At 47.7% G+C, this 5333-nt stretch overlaps 1 long non-coding RNA gene across 1 annotated transcript; it reads right to left on the bottom strand.

Annotated features, from left to right (window-relative positions):
- Window positions 1–3155: 3155 nt before the first annotated feature.
- LOC142463507 (uncharacterized) lies at window positions 3156–5323 on the bottom strand. Its single transcript, XR_012787446.1, has 2 exons — window positions 4186–5323; window positions 3156–4083 (listed from the first exon to the last, which is right to left on the bottom strand). It is a non-coding gene; the product is annotated as an uncharacterized LOC142463507 (long non-coding RNA).
- Window positions 5324–5333: the final 10 nt, after the last annotated feature.

The raw sequence follows: 5333 nt of genomic DNA, 5'->3' as shown, positions 1-5333 counted from the left end.
GGTCTGCAACCCTGTCTTTCCCCATTATCGCCCAGCATACAGCGCTTCCACTGCAGCAAGGGATTCTTTGCCACCCTTTGCTTCAAAACCATATAACATGGTCCCCTGTAAGCTTTTGCTTGCTGCATGGTCACAGCTTTGAGCACAGCCAGGGTTAAGATGCATAGCCAGTAAACCCACCCACAGACAGCCGTTTCGACCTTAATGGGTCTCATCAGTGTGGGGTTGGTTATACTGTGTAATAAAAGCACCATATGATTTTTCATTGTATTAAGACAGGGTGAGTGGTATGTCCCCCTAATGTCTGTGTATTGGGAGGGGGTGTGAGGTATGTCCCCCTAATGTCTGTGTATTAGGAGGAGAGATGTATGTCCCCTGATGTCTGTATTAGAGGGAGATGAGAGGTATGTGTCCCTGATGTCTGTGTATTAGGAGGTGAGGGGTATGTGTCCCTGATGCCTGTGTATTAGGAGGAGGTGAGATGTACATGTCCCTGATGTGTGTGTATTAGGTGAGAGGTAAGTGTCCCTGATTTCTGTGTATTAGGAGGCAGTGAGAGGTATGTGTCCCTGATGTCTGTGTATTTGGAGAGGATGAGAGGTATGTGTCCCTAATGTCTGTGTATTAGGAGGGGGTGAGAGTTATGTGTCCCTGATGTCTGTGTATTGGGAGGGGGTGAGAGGTACGTGTCCCTGATTTCTGTGTATTAGGAGGGGGTGAGAGGTATGTGTCCCTGATTTCTGTGCATTAGGTGGGGGTGAGAGTTCGTGTCCTGATGTCTGTGTATTAGGAGGGGGTGAAAGGTATGTGTCCCTGATGCCTGTGTATTAGGAGGTGAGAGGTACATGTCCCTGATGTCTGTGTATTAGGTGGATGTGAGAGGTATGTGTCAATAATGCCTGTGTATTAGGATGAGGAGAGAGGTATGTGTCCCTGATGTCTGTGTATTAGAAGGGGGTGAGAGGTATGTATCCCTGATGTCTGTGTATTAGGAGGGGGTGAGAGTTATGTGTCCCTGATGTCTGTGTATTAGGATGAGGTGAGAGGTATGTTTCCCTGATGTCTGTGTATTAGGAGGGGGTGAGAGGTATGTATCCCTGATTTCTGTGTATTAGGAGGGGGTGAGTGGTATGTGTCCCTGATGTCTGTGTATTAGGAGGGGGTGAGAGGTATGTGTCCCTGATGCCTGTGTATTATGAGGTGAGAGGTACATGTCCCTGATGTCTGTGTATTAGGTGGAGGTGAGAGGTATGTGTCAATAATGCCTGTGTATTAGGATGTGGTGAGAGGTACATGTCCCTGATGTCTGTGTATTAGGTGGAGGTGAGAGGTATGTGTCAATAATGCCTGTGTATTAGGATGAGGTGAGAGGTATGTGTCCCTGATGTCTGTGTATTAGAAGGGGGTGAGAGGTATGTATCCCTGATGTCTGTGTATTAGGAGGGGGTGAGAGGTATGTGTCCCTGATGTCTGTGTATTAGGATGAGGTGAGAGGTATGTGTCCCTGATGTCTGTGTATTAGAAGGGGGTGAGAGGTATGTATCCCTGATGTCTGTGTATTAGGAGGGGGTGAGAGGTATGTGTCCCTGATGTCTGTGTATTAGGATGAGGTGAGAGGTATGTGTCCCTGATGTCTGTGTATTAGGAGGGGGTGAGAGGTATGTGTCCCTGATGTCTGTGTATTAGGAGGAGGTGAGAGGTATGTGTCCCTGATGTCTGTGTATTAGGAGGTGAGAGGTATGTGTCCCTGATGTCTGTGTATTAGGAGGGGGTGAGAGGTATGTATCCCTGATGTCTGTGTATTAGGAGGGGGTGAGAGGTATGTGTCCCTGATGTCTGTGTATTAGGATGAGGTGAGAGGTATGTGTCCCTGATGTCTGTGTATTAGGAGGGGGTGAGAGGTACGTGTCCCTGATGTCTGTGTATTAGGAGGGGATGAGAGGTATGTGTCCCTGATGTCTGTGTATTAGGAGGGGGTGAGAGGTATGTGTCCCTGATGTCTGTGTATTAGGAGGGGGTGAGAGGTATGTGTCCCTGATGTCTGTGTATTAGGAGGGGGTGAGAGGTATGTGTCCCTGATGTCTGTGTATTAGGAGGGGGTGAGAGGTATGTGTCCCTGATGTCTGTGTATTAGGAGGGGGTGAGAGGTATGTGTCCCTGATGTCTGTGTAGTAGGAGGGGGTGAGAGGTATGTGTCCCTGATGTCTGTGTATTAGGAGGAGGGGGTGAGAGGTATGTGTCCCTGATGTCTGTGTATTAGGAGGGGGTGAGAGGTGTGTGTCCCTGATGTCTGTGTATTAGGAGGGGGTGAGGTACGTGTCCTTGATAGCTGTGTATTAGGAGGTGGTGAGAGGTACGTGTCCCTGATGTCTGTATATTAGGAGGGGGTGAGAGGTATGTGCCCGATAGCTGTGTATTAGGAGGAGGTGAGAGGTATGTGCCCCTGATGTCTGTATATTAGGAGGGGGTGAGAGGTATGTGCCCCTGATAGCTGTGTATTAGGAGGGGACGAGAGGTACGTGTCCCTGATGTCTGTGTATTAGGAGAGGGTGAGATGTATGTCCCTGATGTCTGTGTATTAGGAGGGGACGAGAGGTACGTGTCCCTGATGTCTGTGTATTAGGAGGGGACGAGAGGTACGTGTCCCTGATATCTGTGTATTAGGAGGGGGTGAGAGGTACGTGTCCCTGATGTCTGTGTATTAGGAGAGGGTGAGATGTATGTCCCTGATGTCTGTGTATTAGGAGGGGGTGAGAGGTACGTGTCCCTGATGTCTGTGTATTAGGAGGGGGTGAGAGGTATGTGTCCCTGATGTCTGTGTATTAGGAGGGGGTGAGAGGTATGTGTCCCTGATGTCTGTGTATTAGGTGGGGGTGAGATGTATGTCCCTGATGTCTGTGTATTAGGAGGGGGTGAGATGTATGTCCCTGATGTCTGTGTATTAGGAGGGGACGAGAGGTACGTGTCCCTGATGTCTGTGTATTAGGAGGGGGTGAGAGGTATGTGTCCCTGATGTCTGTGTAGTAGGAGGGGGTGAGAGGTATTTGAGACACACCTGTGTACCTCACACCTGCACACACCCCATGTACAGAAGCAGACCCACCCTACACCAGACCCCACGTTTTTCCGTCGGATAAAAACACCCAGACATCCGCTTATTTCACGTCTTTATATTTATTTTGGCTTTGCAGGACGCTCCGGAGAACAGAATATATCGCGCAGCAGCGGGGGGAGGGGGGGGGGGTGGGGGGCGTCTCCGTGGGGGTCCGAGATCTTCCCCGGGGGTCACAGGGAAACTTCCTATCATCCAGACCGTACACCATAATCCCACAGCAAGTGGTTGCGTCTGTGTGTTCCCTTACTACCGTATATATGCATAGTATAGGTGGGAACTATATATATATATATGTATATGGGTTGGCCACCACCATGCAGCATCGATGAGAGAACGTTTAAACATTTAATCTATGTTACTATATATATTATATGAGATCATTGTTTAGATTCGATTATCCCTGGTGGTTGTTTCATTTGCAATATCTTTATTGTTGTTAAATTAATATACATAATCCATAATTAGGACAGGCGCTTCAATCTGCAAACAGTGTGAATTTAATAAGAGCGTTGTTACGTTGCGTTACTTGCAGATGCCCCTGCCTGTCCTACGTTCGCTCGGGTCACTTTATGGGGACTCGGCGCCCTGTTGTAAGAGTAGGACAGATAACGTACCTTCAGCAGCAGGGTGCTAGCCGTGTCGCCGGGATCCCCACCCAGCGACAACGACAGGTAGACAGGAAAAGAAGATCCGCAGCGCTCTCGGGTAAGTTTCCAATGTAAAAAAGGGTTATTGCATCAAATTAATATCAGGGGTGAAGTACAGGGGAAAAAAACCCTAATAGATCCGAAACATAGCTCCATTTTTTCCTGTGCTTCACCCCTGATGTTAGACTGATGCAATAAACCTTTTTTTACATCGGAAACTTACCAGAGAGTGCTGCAGATCTTTATATATATATATATATATATATATATATATATATACACAGTATATATACCGTATTTGCCTGATTATAGTGCGACCCTCTAATTTTAGAAGCAACTAGAAAGAAAACAGTACACACACACACACACATATACACACACATATACACACACACATATACACACACATATACACACACACACACACACACACACACTCTATCTGTGTGGCTCTATCTCTTTGTTTTACCTCCCCGCCACATGCAACATGGCTGCCTTTGGGCCTTCAAGGTGGAGCTTCCTTCATTTTACCCTGTTACCTCATACAGCCGACTGCCAAAGTGGACGGGCCCAACTATACGGCCAGAATGTACTTTTCATCATAGCTGTTTATAGTGTCGTCACGAGGCGGATCGCGCGGTGGCGCCTGATCGAGGCGGAGCATTCCCGCGGGGGGGCATGTTACACGAATCTGCGATGCGGGCTGAGCGAATGTTTGGCGAATTGTCTGCGATACCGGACTCGTCCGCGGCCACTTTTGGGGACAATTCTGCATGGTTTGCAACCTAATGGAAAAGGTTTACACCTCTTATATATATATTTATATATATATATATATACACATACATACATACACACGCGCACATGCACGCACACACTATATATACTGTATATGTGTGTATTTTATATATATTTGTGTCTGTATGTAGATGTGTATGTATATGTATATATATATTATTGAGGTCTATGTTTTTCAGGCAAAAGTGGTGCAATTCCATTGAAGCAACAAGATTATTTTATGTGATACAAGTGGTGCATTTTTTAGCTCCAGATCTGAGCCACTTTTGCTTTGTTACATAGCCACTACACGCACGTGTACACACGTGTACACACGTGTACACACACCCCTACTTGGCCTGTTTATGTTTTCTGCAGTGATTCCCTTCTCCCAGCTCCGGAGATGCCTCCGCTTGTGAGTTACCTTGACCCCTTTTGAGACGGGGCGCCGGTTCCTCCCTCGGAAGTAATAACGAGGAGGCCCCCGTGTGATAAACCCCCTTATCTGACAGATGGGGCCGGTAATACCTTGCTCCGCGGCGCTGGGGGAGGGGTCACACACCCGTCTACGAATTCTAATGGAAACTGGGACAAACTCCCCCCCCCCCCCTCACAGAGAAGATTGGATATTCCGAAGAGATCCACCATTTTCCGCATTCGCCCTCCCCCACACTTAACGGAAGAGGAAGCTAAAGTGTGAATGGGAACACATTACAATCTCGTTGTCTTTCTAAAGAAATGGAACAGACCTCCACCCATTCCCCCCCCTCTCCCATAATAAAAAAAAGCCCCCC

This window comes from Ascaphus truei, chromosome 11 (genome assembly GCF_040206685.1).
Source record: "Ascaphus truei isolate aAscTru1 chromosome 11, aAscTru1.hap1, whole genome shotgun sequence".
Lineage (NCBI taxonomy): Eukaryota > Metazoa > Chordata > Amphibia > Anura > Ascaphidae > Ascaphus > Ascaphus truei.
The sequence above is the reverse complement of the archived record's forward strand: the minus strand, read 5'-3'. Positions and strand labels throughout refer to the sequence as shown.